Below are 19,707 nucleotides of genomic sequence, written 5' to 3'. Positions count from 1 at the left end.
AATGGTACCAGATTCCCTCGAAAACCGTAGAGGGCCTGTGTTTATCCATTCCGAGGCACCTGATAACTGTTCTGTATCTCAGCTGGTTTGCTACGTCATATCAGTTATGGAAGAGTGTTGTGTTTTTCGTGTTAACAATATTCTGTCTAGCCGCTATATCTCTAATTTTTCTGTGGGACCCATGGAATCAAGCCCTACAGTGGCTTAATAAACTGCGTCTGTGTCCCACCTAACGTTAAAGTACACTACTGGCCATTAAAATTGCCACCCCAAGAAGAAATGTTGATGATAAACGGGTATTCATTGGACAAACATATTATTCTAGAACTGACATTTGATTACATTTTCACGCAATTTGGGTGCATAGATCCCGAGAAATAAATACCCAGAACCACCACCTCTGGACGTAATAACAGCCTTGATACGCCTGGGCATTGAGTCAAACAGAGCTTTGATGGCGTATACAGGTACAGGTGCCCATGCAACTTCAACACGATACCACAGTTCACCAAGAGTAGTGACTGGCGTATGTGACGAGCCAGTTGCTCGGCCACCATTGAACACACTTTTTCAATTGGTGAGAGATCTGGAGAATATGCTGGCCAGGGCAGCAGTCGAACATTTTCTGTATCCAGAAAGGCCCGTACATGACCTGCAAACATCGTGCATAATCCTGCTGCAATGTAGGGTTTCACAGGGATCGAATGAAGGGTACGGCCAAGGGTCGTAACACATCTAAAATGTAACGTCCGCTGTTCAAAATGCCGTCAAAGCGAAGAAGAGGTAACCGAGACGTGTAACCAATGGCACCCCATACCATCAAGCCGGGTGATACGCCAGTGTGGCGATGACGAATACACGCTTCCAATGTGCGTTCACCGCAATGTCGCCAAACACGGATGCGACCATCATAATGCTGTAAACAGAACCTGAATTCATCCGAAAAAATGACATTTTGCGATTCGTGCACCCAGGTTCGTCGTTGAGTACACCATCGCAGCGCTCATGTCTGTGATGCAGCGTCAAGGGTAACCGCAGCCATGGTATCCGAGCTGATAGTCCATGCTGCTCCAAACGTCGTCGAACTGTTCGTGCAGATGGTTGTTGTCTTACAAACGTCCTCATCTGTTTACTCAGGGATCGAGACGTGGCTGCAAGATCCATTAGAGCGATGCGGATAAGATGCCTGTCATCTCGACTGCTAGTGATACGAGGCCGGTAGGATCCAGCACGGCGTTCCGTATTACCCTCCTGAACCCACCGATTCCATATTCTGCTAACAGTCGTTGGATCTCGATCAACGGGAGCAGCAGTGTCGCGATACGATAAACCGCAATTGCGATATGCTACAATCCGACCTTTATCAAAGTCGGGACCGTGATGGTATGCATTTCTCCTTACACGAGGTATCACAACATCATTTCACCAGGCAATGCCAGTCAACTGCTGTTTGTGTATGAGAAACGGGTTGGAAACTTTCCTCATGTGAGCACGTTGTAGGTGTCGCCACCGGCGCCAACCTTGTGTTAATGCTCTGAAAAGCTAATCATTTGCATATCACAGCATCTTCTTCCTGTCGGTTAAATTTCGCGTGTGTAGCACGTCCTCTTCGTGGTGTAGCAATTTTAATGGCCAGTAGTGTATAATAACCAAAATAATTGCATACAATAAAATTAATTTGAATAAGTATCTGTTTCTTAAAGACATTAAATGCTGCATTTTAGGCCTAAGGCCTAAAGTGTATTTTCAAGACATTTACATGAAAACTATAATACACTGACAGAAAAAATAGCAGTATCAAGATGGAGTTTCGTGACTTGAGAAAATTTGGTAGGTGTGTTTCTATATCTGAAATTTGCTGTCTATTCAAATTTCGCGACAGTCGCATAAGAGTGGCGCTAGCAGCTTCATTATGAAGATGCAAATCAGCTTTGCTTTAAATACACGCTGTAAGGATCTTGAACGTTAGTTACCTTTCAGACTGGATGTGGTGATTTCAGGTGTGCCACAGGGGACGGTAGTAGGACCGTTGCTATTCACAATACATAAATAAATGACCCTGTGGATAACATCGGAAGTTCACTGAGGCTGTTTGTGGATGATGCTGTAGTATATCGAGAGGTTGTAACAATGAAAAATTGTACTGAAATGCAGGACGATCTGCAACGACGCATGGTGCAGGGAATGGCAATTGACTCTCAATGTAGACAAGTGTAATGTGCTGCGAATACATAGAAAGAAAGATCCTACAATATAGCAGGTCAGCAACTGGAAGCAGTTTATTCCATAAATTATCTGGGAGTATGCATTAGGAGTGATTTAAAATGAAGTGACCTTATAAAATTAATTGTTGGTAAAGCAGATACCAGACTGAGATTCATTGGAAGAATCCTAAGGAAATGCGTTTCACTGATCCCAAACCACGGCCATTTGCGAAATCAGGGGTGTCAAACGAGAGCTCATTGAAGGGCAGCGTGGAGGTTTGTTCTGTCTGTTGATGAAAGCTGATTCTGCCTCTGTGCCAGTGATGGCTGTGTGTTGGTTATGATGAGGCTAGCTTAGGGCATTCGACCAACCCGTTTTCGTATGAGAGCAAGAGCGCTCTTGCGACTGTCCCACGCACCCTGACTTCACAACTTAGTGATTCGATATGTTGTGCTGACATTCATGAGCAGTATTCCACGGGGTGTTTTCCAACAGGATAACGCTCGCCCACATACCTGTGTTGTAACTGACCGTGCTCCACTGAGTATCAACATGTTTCCTCGGCCTGCTCGGACACCAGATCAGTTTCCAATCCAGCACATGTGGGACAACATCAGACGGCTCCAGCGTCATCCACAACCAGCATTAACCGTCCCTGTATCGACCGACCAAGAGCAACTGGAATGGAACACCATCCCACAATCTGACATCCGTCACCTTCACAACACAATGTACGCACATTTGCGGGCTTGCATTCCAATATTCTGGAGGTTACACAGTTATTAATGTACCAGTATTTCAATTTTTTATCTCGCGCCTACATCACCATGTGATCAATCAAATGTGTTACCTAGACAAATGTCTTCCCGAAGCTTCATTACTCTACCTTAATTAATTTTTGGTGTTGCAATTTTTTCTGTTAGTGTACATGTAACTCCTCGTGAAAAAATCCCTGAAGTTTATTTAGAGCCCCTATCGCAGGTTCTCTTTGGTAAAATGTTTTTAATGGAACTGGTTCAAAAATGGTTCAAATGGTTCTAAGCATTATGGGACTTAACATCTGAGGTCATCAGTCCCCTGGACTTAGAACTACTTAAACCTAACTAACCTAAGGACATCCCACACATCCATGTCCGAGGCAGGATTCGAACCTGCGATCGTAGCAGCAGCGCGGTTCCGGACTGAAGCGCCTAGAACAGCTTTTTTTTTAAAAAAAAATCATTTTGTTCGGTGTTGTGCGTCGTGTTTGGTGTGGGCGGACGTCACATGACACCCTTTCAGGTTGATCGTTGATTCCTTTACTCCCTTTATATATATATATATATATATATATATATATATATATATATATATATTATGGATGGCAGCGCCTCTGGGACCCAATACGCTGAGCAACCGTGCCGGCAAACCGCTCGGTCGCAGCGGCTGGCATGGAACTGGTGCTATATACCACAGCAACTGTTATTGCTTCTGAAAGTCATAAGTTTATGAAGTATTCAATAGAAGAACAGGCTAATCGTGATATTGGGCAACGGCTGTGCCTCGATGTTTACACCGGCTCCCGCATCATCGTCGGAGCTAAGCAACGGCGGACGCAGTTACTAGTTGGCTAGCAGCCCGCCTGTGCACATGGCGGCGCAGCCGTCGCCAGGCCATTTTGTTTTTGTTGTGGACCGGCAGTCGCGTTCGGCGGAGCGCACCGTGTACGTAGCGGAGCTTGCGACGCTGTTCTTGTGTTCGTGTATTCCAGTAACTGTAAGTAAACATGGAAGGCAATAACCGTTCCAACACCGTGCGCATGGTGTTCGCTTCAGTAGGGATGCTGTGCTTTTATCGGTTTACGAGATTTCTGACTGGATAATAAATGACCTTGGATTAACTGATAATGATACTTACGCTGTGTGGTGGTATTATTTATGAAATTGCTAGATTCTGATTCTTGCGAAAGGACTATGTCTGAAATCGGACGCAGTCGAAAATTTAAGTATTGTGACGGGGAAGTGTGTGATTTATGAGGGTGTGCTGAAAAGTAATGGTTCCGAATTTGTTATGTGAAAACTCTTAACGGTCTTTGAAATCTTTATTCTTCATGTCTACATATTTATTTCTCAACTTAGTCACCCTGGCGCCCAACGCATTTCTCCCAACGAGAGACCAGATTTTTTATAGTGTCATTGTTGAACGTTTGACTTATTTTGAGTCAAACTGTGGGTTCCTGATTCGTGCTTAACAAAACAAACTGTGTTTTTTGCCTTGTTTCACAAACCTACACACAACCTATTTTTAGGGTTATACGCCCATTTTCAAATACATGCTTTGCCTGTTTTGCTTTATCACCTTTGGAATCAGTAATGTATTTGAAAAAGAGCTTATAGTCCGAAACCTAGGTTGTGCGGTAACCATAATAAAATTTGCGAAACAAGTCAAAAACGGCGTTTGTTTAGTTAATGTTTGGCATAGTTGACGGAGCCACAACTTCATGGCTGCTTGCATCACTTCATCATTAACAAAGTGAAGTCCCAAAGGTGGTCTTTAACTGTTGAAAACAGATGTAGAAAATCGGACGGTCGCCAATTCGGGACTGTGTGGAGGATGATCGGTGACGGTGAACCCAAGGCGTCGGATTGCTACAGTTGTCGCAGTGCTTGTGTGACTTCTAGTGTTGTTGTGCTGAAGGAGAAAGTGCTTATTTGCCCATGTGACGAATAACTCTTCGAATTCCTGCTTTCAGTTTTCTAAGTGTCTCGCAGTACATCGACAGATCTACGTTATAAATGGAAGGAGAAACAGCATTGGTCGTATTTTTTTTTTTTTATTATCCGCAAAATCGATTTTCGGTCACTTAGTGACCATCCTCAATGCTGTAAGATACAATTAAAATTGTTAGGCACTGGTATTTACAATTTTAATTGTATCTTACAGCACTGAGGATGGTCACTAAGTGACCGAAAATCGATTTTGCGGGTAATAAAACAAAAAAATACGACCAATACTGTTTCTCCTTCCATTTATATCCTTTATCTGGTCGTGGTGCACAGAACATTCCATGGAGTCACTAATCAATAGATTTACGTTACCAACGACCACGTTACACGCTAGAATTCGGAGCCCTTTAGCAGCAGAGGGTTGCAACTTGCGACACCGAGGCGGGAAAGTCGACTGAGCAATATGAGTGACGTGTAATACCTTAATCGACCTAGAGAACAGAATAAAAAAATTCGTAGGAATTACTTTTCAGGGCGCCCTCGTACCTATTAAGAGCATGGTCAACTACTCTTCTAAACCAGATCCAAAATTCTTTTACATGCATATCTGCACAGCTAAATGCCCTAGTTCTTTATAGAAATACTGAAATGCTACACTATTGCCTCTTTATCCAATTAACTGAACATATAAATCCTTCCATTTGTTCTAGTCACCCTTGTTTGGACGGTTCGAAACTTGTGGTAAATTGCCTTTTTGCTGAACGTTGTTGGTTGCTTACGCACTAGAAATCAATTCTCAACTACCTGACTGCGCGTTTTAAAACACTTCAAAAAAAATGGTTCAAATGGCTCTGAGCACTATGGGACTCAACATCTTAGGTCATAAGTCCCCTAGAACTTCTCAAACCTAACTAACCTAAGGACATCACACACACCCATGCCCGAGGCAGGATTCGAACCTGCGACCGTAGCAGTCCCGCGGTTCCGGACTGCAGTGCCAGAACCGCACGGCCACCGCGGCCGGCAAAGTTTAGGCAGTGGCGGGGATCGAACCTGGGACCGAAGACGTTTTGATTATGAATCAGAGACGCTACCCCTAGACCACGGGTACTCAACTTAAAAACACTCTCCCACATCTTATGACAACTGTTCCGCAATGTTCCTGTATGCAACAGACAACTTACCTCGTGTTGCCGCTACAACTGCGTGATCAGCAACAAGCTAAAGTATTTCAAAATCAATGCTACGATCGATGCAAAGTGCAATGTATGGACTAATTGTAGAAACTACTGCCATATTTGTATACACAGAAATTCACTTTCGATTCCCCTCGACAACTGTCCGCTGTCTATTACTCGCGATAATAATATCTCAGGCTCAGAGTTTTCACATGTACACAGCAGAATCACAGACGTACGACTTTCAACTATTCTCGGAATTCGGAATGGAATGAATATTCGCGCCCTGGTTTCTTATGAAACAGTATTTTCTATTACATCGGTTAGTGGCTTTAAACTGCAAGTTTACAACACGGAAGTGTTACCTCGAGTTGAAATGACATATTCCGTCCCTTGTCATTGGCGGTTACAGTGCATTTGTTTCGTACTACGGCCAACCTGAGGCATGCTCTTTGTGCAAAGCGAGGACGATTTGAGGAAAAATTGTCCGAAATGACGGTGCCCTGTGCAGCCTATTCTTGGAGTTGCGTCACGTCGTCAGCATACCGGCGTTGTGTGACCCTGAGGCACAAACGCGGCAGCTGCCACAGTCGAGGAAGCGCAAACAACGGTCTCCAGGGCAAAGGGCGAACGCCCTGAAACCGCTGTCCCCACTGAAATTGCAACTGCCGCTCCTCTGCGAGATGATGTACAATAGCATGGCTGTAGATGCGGAAAATGTTGGCGTAGTTCAGTCGGAGTCTCGCAACCGGCTTGTAATCAGACCTGACATCTCTTGCAGTCCGTGAGGTTGGCACAGGGCCAGCGGCTCGGTAGTTTCAGCTTCCTGCCAGCTTTCTCAGAAATCGCTGTCCGTCACGTTGTCAGACACTGAAACAACGTTCTTTGAAAACACTGGTGTCGGAGTGCTGGCGCGCACTGCCGGAGAGAACAACCAAGCTCCTCGACTACTGCTTCCGTGGAGAAGTACATGATACAGAACTTAATGAAAAGTCCAGTAGTCACCTGTAGCTGTATTTATTCAAATCAGTTATAGACCATCCAACTGGTTTCCTAACTTTTGAGTCGCATCTTCTGGCGTTTATCTGTTGAGAAAAGTTCTTTAAATTAATCCTTTTCTAATGAGGAATTAAAGTTATCTGATATATTTTAATGTACCAAATGATTATATCTAATCATGGAAGAAAATATTACGCATCATGTTCGGATATTACAAATCGTGTTTATTAGATATGTATAAGCCCATTCTTTGTGGGGCGTAAGTGATCCACACCTGATTTCCACACTTGATACATAATATTTTCTTCTATGTTTAAGTCTAGTCATTCAGTATTTTAAGACATCTCAGTTAACTTCAGTTCCTCATTATCAAAGGATTAATTTTTAAAAAAATTTCCTTACAGTTGTACATCAGAAGGTGCAAGTTAAAAATTGAGAAACCAGTTGTGTGGTCTATAATTGATTTGACTAAATACAGCTACAGCGGACTATTAGACTTTTCATTCAGTTTCATATTTAATAATTTTAACTCCTCTATTAAAAAATTGTTCACAGCATGAATTTTCAATCAGTCATGTATACTATTTTAGCTGTGGTTTCACCAGTTTGAAATTATCTGTAGAGAAAGGCTCAGCAAGTGCATTGCCCCGAAGCACCGCAATGGTCCGAAAGCTGAAGGAAGTTCTGAGACAACAGGAAAAGGAACAGCTCCCAAAATCACTCTTTCGCGGAAAAAAGATAATTAATGGTATAACGTTGAACTAGTAAGGAGCTGGGATCTGGTAGTAGCAACGTGCTGAGCGTGAATAAATTAATTTCAAGAAATACATAGGACTATCTTGCAAGCACCAAAACAAGTAAAACTGATTCGCTGCAACGGGAAAACTTACGTTTACAAGGAACAGCAAACTGAAAACAAATGTTTAGATTCTGGTAAATGGCTCTGAGCACTATGGGACTTAACATCTGTGGTCATCAGTCCCCTAGAACTTAGAACTACTTAAACCTAACTAATCTAAGGACATCACACACGTCCATGCCCGAGGCAGGATTCGAACCTGCGACAGTAGCAGTCTTCTGGTAAATGCACAAAACGTTATCAGCACAAACAGTAACAGGTAGCTGACACGTCTGTGAAGCAGACAGTGAAACATTAATTCAAAGTATTTAAAAGAGAACATTTTATACACGTCTGTGAAAAAGACAAGGTAGAATGTGGTACGACCAATACTGAACCGAACTGGTAAAGCAATCAAAAGTTTGAAAAAGAAACAAACACGTTTGTTAAGAAGAGAGTGCAGGATGTTAAAAAAAATGTTTTAAACGAAAGTAAATGAAGCCTGCCCGTGAAGCAACGAAGCAGAATTCTGTAATAGCACTTACACTTTTCGGTTACTAACAACAGCTTATCTTTTAGAATTTCAAGCGGCTGCTAGATTCACAACAGATTCTAGAACATAGGGAATACAAATTAGATTCACACACAATTCGACTAGTCTCTTAAACACAACACTGGCATGAGAACATGCAACACGTCATTTTTGGGCCACAAATACTGAACCAAAGGAAGTACTTTAACTGAGTGAATCTTTTTCTAGATTAGAAAATAAACGCGCTAGTAGCCCAAATTACAGTTTTTTTTTAAAAAAATGGACTTGTTTGCAAGTAGCCAGAAAAGACCGTTACGCTAGGCGACGAACTTGCAAATTACGAAAATTCGTTACCGCCTGATTTCTTGAGCACAGTAAGGGACCAGTATTTATACTAAAACTTACACTAGGAACGCATATCAGATAGCAAGAGGAAGACCGTTCAGCCTTCCCCTCCGCCCCCCCCCCCCCTCGCCCCCCATCCAAAAAAAAGAAACCACCACGGAAAAATGAACACAAGTGTTAAATTTGAGTGGAAGTGTATAACTTCAGAAATGCAAAATATTTAACTTTAAAAATGAACGCACCATAACTGCAACGCGAGAATTACATTTAAATGAGCATTACGCTAAATTACGTTCAGCCTGCTGATCCAAGGCCACTAGAATGATCGGGAAAGAACAGCAAACGACACTTAATGGTTACAGAGTTGAAGTTATTCTCGCTAACCGTCCAAATATGGAGCAAATCGTACCATGGCTCCTGCAGAAGTTAGTCTCGCTGTCAAAAAACAAGACAACGCCCGCCAAATGTGGAACACACCATACCACAGCTCCTGCATTAGATCGAAGCCAATCATGTATGACGAACAGTACCACGCCCACCAGCCAAGGCACTAGGGAACTCCCCAAAACGAACTGAAGCGTATGGCCTCGTCATCTCGCAGACAGAGCAAGGCGTTGGTTCTCCAGAGGGTGAAGGTGCGGATCGTGAGGTAAACTCCAGCGATTCCAACCAGTGGAGTAGCCCACTACGACACTTCGGCACAAGTCACGATTCTAGGGTCGACTCCGTCCAACGGCCAAGCCCCGGCGACCTCCTGCCAACGGCCCCATGAGCAGACCCTTCCCCATGCAGCGAGATGTGTGACAACTTACACGTACATCGTCCTCGCGTTGCTGCAAAAACTTCACCACAGGAGATACCCGATAATCCGTTACTTAGCAACGCAGTCAGAGGGGTTCAACTAGTACCAGAATTGATATCAGGCGCCACCGGCGGCTCACACATGAGCACACCGCTCACCTCATGATCCAAGCACTGGAAACTGACACTTCCCACATCCCTCCCCCCTCCTCACCGCTGACTGTGAAATTCAGGTGGACGCACAGTCGGTTGCATAGACAGGCATAAGGATGGAAGAACGGACGCCACAGACCATCCCATCGAGCGATTGCCTGTAGGATTTGAAAACGTAAAATTACTTCGTTCAAATTTTTGATGTCACTGCACCATTCTCTCCAATTGCGAGCAGGCGCCCAGCGCCTCACTAACAACGATTAACATAAATTGGATCACTTCGAGGATAAAACTGTTTTAATTTTTTTTACACTATGTTCAGTCTGATACTGTTTCTCCAAGAGGTTTCTACCAAGGATGTGCAATATACCGGGTGATCAAAAAGTCAGTATAAATTTGAAAACTTAGTAAACCACGGAATAACGTAGATAGAGAGGTAAAAATTGACATACATGCTTGGAATGACACGGGGTTTTATTAGAACCAAAAAATAACAAAATGGCCGACAGATGCGCGTCGTTTGGTGATGATCGAGTGCTGAGCCACCACTTTCGTCACGCTTGGCCTCCCAGGTCCCCAGACCTCAGTACATGCGATTATTGGCTTTGGAGTTACCTGAAGTCTCAAGTGTATCGTGATCGACCGACATCTCTAGGGATGCTGAAAGACAACATCCGACGCCAATGCCTCAACTATAACTCCGGACATGCTTTACAGTGCTCTTCACAACATTATTCCTCCAATACAGCTATTGTTGAGAAATGATGGTGGACGTATTGAGCATTTCCTGTAAAGAACATCCTCTTTGCTTTGTCTTACTTTGTGATGCTAATTATTGCTATTCTGATCAGATGAAGAGCCATCTCTCGGACATTTTTTGAACTTTTGTATTGTTTGGGTTCTAATAAAACCCCATGTTATTCCAATCATGTGTGTCAATTTGTACCTCTCTGTCTACTCATCAGGCACTGTCAATTTTAAACGTCGATGTAGAATCCAAGTGTGGCACATCTGTTTCAATTGAAACTCGTTTGAAAAATTAATAATGACTGTGCTGGTAAACTTTGACGTTATTTGTTTTTCAAACAGCTGAGTAAAACTCAACGTACTCAGATACTTTTCTCTTTACTTATTCTGATCATGACAAATCTGACACAGAATAGTTTAGCGCAACGCAATCTGACTTTCAATAATCCCTACAAGAGAATGGCTCTGACTAACAATAACTTATACCTTTCGTGAATCATCTACTTCACAAATATCTTCGTGACTCGAACTACTACAATACAGCGAGCGCCAATACTGCCAGCTAAATAAAAGTTTCTAACTACGGAAGGCATAGTTAGCAAATGAAAGATGTATTTACCTTACCAGCGTTCAAAAGTCATTATATATATATATATATATATATATATATATATATATATATATATATATATATATATATATATATATAATTTTATGATATCCAAGTAAACAAATTTCCTTTTTCTGACGGACACACGTCCAGATCGTCTGCACAGAGCAACGTCCCAAACCCTGGCATCGCTCTCCCCACTGCTGGCGGCTCACCTCGAACTGCCCAACGCTACGCGCTGTTCACATCCATCTACCCAACACTACGCAAGCGAATATTCCAACAGTGAGTCCAACCAGCCACAGACCGCACACAGAGCAGTCAGCGATTTTCATACAAGGCACTACGTACGTTACCAACATAAAAACCTGAACAGCCTACTTACACAATTAAGAAGAAATAAGATGGTTATGAGCACTATGGGACTTAACATCTATGGTCATCAGTCCCCTAGAACTTAGAACTACTTAAACCTAACTAACCTAAGGACATCACACAACACCCAGTCATCACGAGGCAGAGAAAATCCCTGACCCCGCCGGGAATCGAACCCGGGAACCCGGGCGTGGGACGCGAGATCGCTACCGCACGACCACGAGCTGCGGACAAAAGAAATAAGAGATTTGTTACGTCTCTACCAAACCCAGTGGGATCGGCGTGGCATGCACTGTGAACGATCGGTTTATCAATGTCCACTCTTCATCTGACACTCCTGAAAAGCGCTTTAGAAGCGTTTCTTTTCACTGTAAACTTTGTCACGTGCTTCTTGGATACGATCAACTTCTTATCCTTAGCGAGGATTTAAATCATCTCACACAAAGTAGGACGCCAGTTCGAAATTAATGAAGACGTCAGTCTGTAACCGGTGTTTGCATTAAATTTGCTGGAATGCGAACACAAAGTGTCTTCCGTTCGTTCTACTTGGAGAGCCAAGGACCATCCTATGTCACTTTCTGATGTGCGCTGATGACTGGAAAGAGCACCGTTTTCCGAGGATTGATGGAGGCACCCGATCGTGGATGAGTGTGGACAAGAAAATGGCGAGGTCGTCAGCATATGCCCGACAGAAGCGTCGTGTCTCTGCGATTTGCAAACAACTCATGCTTATATGAGAGGCTCCATGGGGTTGAGAGAAAGCGTCATGGAGAGAGGACACGCTTTTAAGAGGTATCGGTTCAGAGAAGAGGCTGCTCATTGATACCCGTGAGCTTGAGTTGCGCAATATATAGAAGATTGTACCCGTAAATTTTGTAGGAAAATCCAATTTTTGCATAAATTCCCGTAGATAAATACGGTTCAGCCCGTCAAACGCCTTTTCTAAATCAATGGAAAAGATACTCAGTGCCGTTTTGATGTCTGTGGCAAAACTAGTAGTCACGACATGACAAGGCACTATGAATATTTCGCGAAGAACAGCGCAACATTCCATATCATTAATGATTCTTTTCTATTATTCGGAGGAGGACGCGAAATAGAAGGGCTGAAATAGCACAAGCGTCCGTTGCTGCTTCTGATTACGTTCAAATTTCGGCGAATGGTTTTGAACTATCTGTAGTGGTTCCAGCCTGTGCACGAAATTGCAATCATGTTGCGCACCAGAGGGGTTCGATGACTTTCAATGGGGATGGAGCCACGCAATGTCCTTAGGGTATTGAAACGTGCGAATGTGGCAGGAGTGTCAAAAGTTGTCAAGAGCATCGCCCTGTTGCTCATTGCACTGCCAACTGTCGTTTTCGTCCCCGAAATGTGTGGGAATCAGTGCATGAGAGAAAAGAGTAGCTTCATTGACGCGCTTTATGCCATCACATGAGATCTTTCCGTACCGGTTCCCGGCGGCAGTTTGTCTGGACTTTTTTCCTAGGCCACTCCGTCACTGCGTTATTCTTCACAGAGGCACCAAAAGAAGAGGTGAAATGTGGGTAAGAGGAACTGTGATGACCTTCCCGTTGGGCGACATGAAGACGGTGGCGTTTTTACATCATTGTTTGAAATTTGGTGGCAATCCGATATAATATTTCACTTTACACATCACATGAACTCTTGAGGAGTGGCCTTTTTTCACCAGTATCGATATCTTGATCATTGAAATGTCGTCCAGTCTGAGAGTGGCGTCGCAGGGCGTCACACTTTTGCATAATTACAGAGGAACGTTCTAGGCACATCTGAGTGAAATTTAAAACTTATTCGTCCGAATGGGATACAATAACTGGGTTTCGAAAAAATTATCCTTTCTCATCCGCAGTGTACTATATACACTCCTGGAAATAGAAATAAGAACACCGTGAATTCATTGTCCCAGGAAGGGGAAACTTTATTGACACATTCCTGGGATCAGATACATCACATGATCACACTGACAGAACCACAGGCACATAGACACAGGCAACAGAGCATGCACAATGTCGGCACTAGTACAGTGTATATCCACTTTTCCGAGCAATGCAGGCTGCTATTCTCCCATGGAGACGATAGTAGAGATACTGGATGTAGTCCTGTGGAACGGCTTGCCGTGCCATTTCCACCTGGCGCCTCAGTTTGACCAGCGTTCGTGCTGGACGTGCAGACCGCGTGAGACGACGCTTCATCCAGTCCCAAACATGCTCAATGGGGGACAGATCCGGACATCTTGCTGGCCAGGGTAGTTGACTTACACCTTCTAGAGCACGTTGGGTGGCACGGGATACATGTGGACGTGCATTGTCCTGTTGGAACAGCAAGTTCCCTTGCCGGTCTAGGAATGGTAGAACGATGGGTTCATGACGGTTTGGATGTACTGTACACTATTCAGTGTCCCCTCGACGATCACCGGAGGTGTACGGCCAGTGTAGGAGATCGCTCCCCACACCATGATGCCGTGTGTTGGCCCTGTGTGCCTCGGTCGTATGCAGTCCTGATTGTGGCGCTCACCTGCACGGCGCCAAACACGCTTACGACCATCATTGGCACCAAGGCAGAAGCGACTCTCATCGCTGAAGACGACACGTCTCCATTCGTCCCTCCATTCACGCCTGTCGCGACATCACTGGAGGCGTTCTACACGATGTTGGGGCGTGAGCTGAACACGGCCTAACGGTGTGCGGGACCGTAGCCCAGCTTCATGGAGACGGTTGCAAATGGTCCTCGCCGATACCCCAAGAGCAACAGTGTCCCTAATTTGCTGGGAAGTGGCTGTGCGGTCCCCTACGGCACTGCGTAGGATCCTACGGTCTTGGCGTGCATCCGTGCGTCGCTGCGGTCCGGTCCCAGGTCGACGGGCACGTGCACCTTCTGCCGACCACTGGCGACAACATCGATGTACTGTGGAGACCTCACGCCCCACGTGTTGAGCAATTCGGCGGTACGTCCACCCGGCCTCCCGCATGCCCACTATACGCCCTCGCTCAAAGTCCGTCAACTGCACATACGGTTCACGTCCACGCTGTCGCGGCATGCTACCAGTGTTAAAGACTGCGATGGAGCTCCGTATGCCACGGCAAACTGTCTGACACTGACGGCGGCGGTGCACAAATGCTGCGCAGCCAGCGCCATTCGACGGCCAACACCGCGGTTCCTGGGGTGTCAGCTGTGCCGTGCGTGTGATCATTGCTTGTACAGCCCTGTCGCAGTGTCCGGAGCAAGTATGGTGGGTCTGACACACCGGTGTCAATGTGTTCTTTTTTCCATTTCCAGGAGTGTAGAAAGTAAGAGTGGTCCTGTCACACCTCTCTGGACATTCTGGACGATATATATATTCCTGTTGATCACTCGTTGATACTACTTTAAAAGTCTTCGAGGCAGTCACACATCTGGAAAAGAAAACTGTTTGCTGGGACCCACATCAACAGTCTGCAGTGGGGCACAGTGTCGAACGGTTTCCGGAAATCTAAGAATATGGAATCTCCTGTTGCCCTGCAAACATGGTTTGTAGGCTGTTGTGGTTGTCTTCAGTCCGGAGACTGGTTTGATGCAGCTCTCCATGCTACTCTATCCTGTGCAAGATTCTTCATCTTCCAGTACCTACTGCAACCTACATCCTTCTGAATCTGCTTAGTGTATTCATCTCTTGGTCTTCCTCTACGATTTTTACCCTCCACGCTGCCTTCCAATACTAAATTGGTGATCCCTCGATGTCTCAGAACATGTCCTATCAACCGATCCCTTCTTCTAGTCAGGTTGTGCCACAAGCTCCCCTTCTCCCCAATTCTATTCAATACCTCATTAGTTATGTGATCTACCCATCTAATCTTCAGCATTCTTCTCTAGCACCACATTTCTAAAGCTTCTATTCTCTTCTTGTCTAAACTATTTATCGTCCACGTTTCACTTCAATACATGGCTACACTCCATAAAAATTCTTTCAGAAACAACTTCCTGACGTTTAAATCTATACTCGATGTTAACAAATTTTTCTTCTTCAGAAACGCTTTCCTTGCCATTGCCAGTCTACATTTTATATCTTCTGTACTTCGACCATCATCAGTGATTTTGCTCCCCAAATAGCAAAACTCATTTACTACTTTAAGTGTCTCATTTCCTAATCTAATTCCCTCAGCATCACCTGACTTAATTCGACCACATTCCATTATCCTCGTTTTGCTTTTGTTGATATTCATCTTATACCCTCCTTTCAAGACACTGTCCATTCCGTTCAACTGCTCTTCCAAGTCCTTTGCTGTCTCTGACAGAATTACAGTGTCATCAGCGAACCTGAAAGTTTTTATTTCTTCTCCAAGGGTTTTAATACCTACCCCAAATTTTTCTTTTGTTTCGTTTACTGCTTGCTCAATATACAGATTGAATAACATCGGGGAGAGGCTACAACCCTGTCTCACTCCTTTCCCAACCCTTGCTTCCCTTTCATACCCCTCGACTCTTATAACTGCCATCTGGTTTCTGTACAAATTGTAAATAGCCTTTCGCTCCCTGTATTTTATCCCTGCTACCTTCAGAATTTGAAAGAGAGTACCATATGAGAAAACCGCAAGCTGAATTTCGCAAGAGCGATGCTTTCTAAATCCATGATGATTTGTGGACAGAAGCTTCTCCGTCTCAACGAAATTTATTATATTCGAGCTCAGAATGTGTTCAAGAGTTTTGCAGCAAACCGATATGAAGGATATTGATCTGTAATTTTGCATGTCCCTTCTTTTACCTTCCTGATGTACAGGAGTCACCTGCGCTTCTTTCCAGTCGCTTGCGACTTAGCACTGGGTGAGAGATGCGCTATAAATTCAAGCTAAGTAAGAAGGTGAGGCCGCAGGGAACTCCCTGTAAAACCGAACTTGGATTCCACCTATACCTCGCGACTTATTTACTTTCATGCAGATGCCAAGAGTAGAAGAGATTGGATCTATGTCATCAAATATTACAAGAACTGGGTCAGCACGACTGATGTCTACCCAGGAGTTTTCTCTGATCATTTTGCCAATGCCTCTCATTTCAATTTGGCTTAGAAAACAGCAGTAACACGAATCCGTGGAAAAATAATACGCGTCAACTTTGCGACCTCAGTTTGAAACCGCTGGTAATTAACTTTTCAGAAATGGGGTCAGTGTATGACGACGTTGTCTTGGTGGACAGAATACGCGTAGTCTGTGCTGCGCAAAACACTGCAAGATTACAGCAACCAGACACATTCTGGGCAAGCTCTGTGCAAAAAATTTTCCAGCGTTGTTTGGACGATTCAGTCATGTCACAGCTACTCTACCCATCTTCTTCAAATCAAAAAAGTGAAAAGTAGCCTGCTGGCAGCAAGAAGAGTAGAATTAAGAAGGTATATCGGGGGCGGTCAGACCTTTGGTCACATGGCAGGTGAGGAACCCTCCCTGTTCCATCAGATGCGGGAGTGCAAAAGAGGGATGGGAAAAAACCTGCGGCTAGAACCGACACCAGTGTTTTAGTTCTGAATATCCGGTACTATTCGGTCATAGTTTGGTGTCAGTTATGACAGTTCTTTTTTAATATTTGTAGAATATTCCCTTGGTTCTTGGAGGATCGTAGACGTATTAATAACTTCAATATACCATATTAGTGTTCCAGAGTTATTTATTTAACATTTCGTTATCAACTGGCTTTCGGCTTCGTATGCCATTGTCACATAACTTAATACTAAACAGATAGTCCACACGACTTCAGTAAGAATTCATACCTGTAGAAAGATTGTTGAACAAAAACATGTGATATTCTATGACTATATCGATACAAAACACGTGTGTAATGTAATACCTGAAGAGGTTCTGCAGAAATAGATCTCACATTACAGTATATTCAAGTATTAAAACTACATGAACGCAATAGCTAACAATGTTATTCAAGTGAAAAAGGCCCAGGATACTATGTCTTACGGATAAACTGGTGTATGTGAGGAACAGAACGAAAAAAGGAGGGTGAGGTTTGAGGGGCGAGAAAAAAGTCTATAGATTGTGTGTGTGGAAGTTATAACAAGCTTATTGTCTAATGGGAAGAGTAATAACAACTGGCTGGTGTTACTCTGATGAGGGTGAGTAACGGAACTGTGTTTGGTCATTAACGATCAGGTCAGGATTCTTTGACTGGCGTTTATTAATGGCTATAATGTCTAATAATTAAGTTTTCTGCATTTAGTTCCTTGATGGGGAACATCACGTTTCACATTATATGATTGACGTTCATTCTAAACATGTTCAGCAAATGTAGAATCCTTCTTTAGTCTCCAACTCCTTTCATTCTCAGTCAGTTTAATAGTTAATGCCCTGCCTAAATGAGATGCATATAATTTGTCACACAGATTACAGGAAATTCTGTAAATTCCACTCTGTTCCAAAGATGGGAACATTATTCTTAGCGTAAAAAGCTGCCAAGAACCTGTGAAGTCCTACGCCCATATAATACACGGGCCCATTGGTTATCGTTGTGGTTTTTTGCTGTCTAAGGTGGATAAAGGAGTGCAGGTTCTTGTGTCTCTTCTCTTTGCGAAGTATGTTGTCCATTAGGGTAGGACTATAACCATTGCTGTATGCTATTTCTTTAATTATTTTCAACTGTTTTTTTTTTCAAAAACCTGGTTTGGTTTGTGGTGTAGATAGTAGGTGGTGCACCATGGAGTGGAAGGCTGTTTGTGTTATGGGATGCTGGGAACTGGCTGTTATTACGTTGTCTGTTGAAGTTACTTTCCTGTACATTTTAAATAAATGCTGTTACTTAATGATTTCAATGGTGGGGTCTGAAAAGTTAATGGAATCTCCTCCCAGCCCCATTGTAAATTTGATTTTACGGTGGTTTGAATTCAAATGTTGAAAAAATTTACTTAATTCTCTTGTGGTACATGTCCACAAGCACCACACATCATTCACATACCTATTCTTGTACTGTATTTTAGAGCTTAGAGCCTCTTTATATAGAAATGTTTGCTCAAAATTATCCACAAAAGATTCAGCTTATAAGGGACTTAATGGGGGCCCCATTACTAACACTTTTGGATGATTGTACAGAGCCTGTTGAAAATGGAAATAATTTTGCTTTATCATGTTTCTGTTGCCGTCCTTATATTTTATGTCTCCCCTGGATTTTTTCTGGTTTTATGTAACATGTTCAGCAGAAAGAAGAGACAGAAGATAACAGAATTCCTACATCCACCTCAGACAGCACAAAATCATGCCGATAACAAATGCCCCCCCCCCCCACCCTAAATGTAGGAAACTAAACTCCAGGAAATATACTCCAGCTTTTTAGACTAGGAATACGGTTGAAACTTCCTGGCAGATTAAAACTGTGTGCCCGACCGAGACTCGAACTCGGGACCTTTGCCTTTCGCGGGCAAGTGCTCTACCAACTGAGCTACCGAAGCACGACTCACGTCCGGTACTCACAGCTTTACTTCTGCCAGTATCCGTCTCCTACCTTCCAAACTTTACAGAAGCTCTTCTGCGAAACTTGCAGAACTAGCACTCCTGAAAGAAAGGATATTGCGGAGACATGGCTTAGCCACAGCCTGGGGGATGTTTCCAGAATGAGATTTTCACTCTGCAGCGGAGTGTGCGCTGATATGAAACTTCCTGGCAGATTAAAACTGTGTGCCCGACCGAGACTCGAACTCGGGACCTTTGCCTTTCGCGGGCAAGTGCTCTACCAACTGAGCTACCGAAGCACGACTCACGTCCGGTACTCACAGCTTTACTTCTGCCAGTATCCGTCTCCTACCTTCCAAACTTTACAGAAGCTCTTCTGCGAAACTTGCAGAACTAGCACTCCTGAAAGAAAGGATATTGCGGAGACATGGCTTAGCCACAGCCTGGGGGATGTTTCCAGAATGAGATTTTCACTCTGCAGCGGAGTGTGCGCTGATATGAAACTTCCTGGCAGATTAAAACTGTGTGCCCGACCGAGACTCGAACTCGGGACCTTTGCCTTTCGCGGGCAAGTGCTCTACCAACTGAGCTACCGAAGCACGACTCACGTCCGGTACTCACAGCTTTACTTCTGCCAGTATCCGTCTCCTACCTTCCAAACTTTACAGAAGCTCTTCTGCGAAACTTGCAGAACTAGCACTCCTGAAAGAAAGGATATTGCGGAGACATGGCTTAGCCACAGCCTGGGGGATGTTTCCAGAATGAGATTTTCACTCTGCAGCGGAGTGT

At 43.9% G+C, this 19,707-nt stretch overlaps 1 protein-coding gene across 4 annotated transcripts in view; it reads left to right on the top strand.

Moving 5' to 3' along the window:
• The first annotated feature begins 3,832 nt into the window (after positions 1-3,832).
• LOC126365983 (lipopolysaccharide-induced tumor necrosis factor-alpha factor homolog) overlaps positions 3,833-19,707 on the top strand; it is a 75,267-nt gene continuing 59,392 nt past the window's right edge. The window contains exon 1 of one of the 4 annotated variants that reach the window (XR_007566289.1): positions 3,833-3,960. The gene's annotated coding sequence lies outside the window, so the exon portion shown is untranslated. The remainder of the gene's footprint in view (positions 3,961-19,707) is intronic. The other 3 variants (XR_007566291.1, XR_007566290.1, XM_050008814.1) reach the window with 3 other exon arrangements.

Source organism: Schistocerca gregaria, chromosome 1 (genome assembly GCF_023897955.1).
Source record: "Schistocerca gregaria isolate iqSchGreg1 chromosome 1, iqSchGreg1.2, whole genome shotgun sequence".
NCBI classification, from domain to species: domain Eukaryota; kingdom Metazoa; phylum Arthropoda; class Insecta; order Orthoptera; family Acrididae; genus Schistocerca; species Schistocerca gregaria.
Note: the sequence above shows the minus strand (reverse complement) of the source record. Positions and strands in the feature narration are given on the sequence as shown.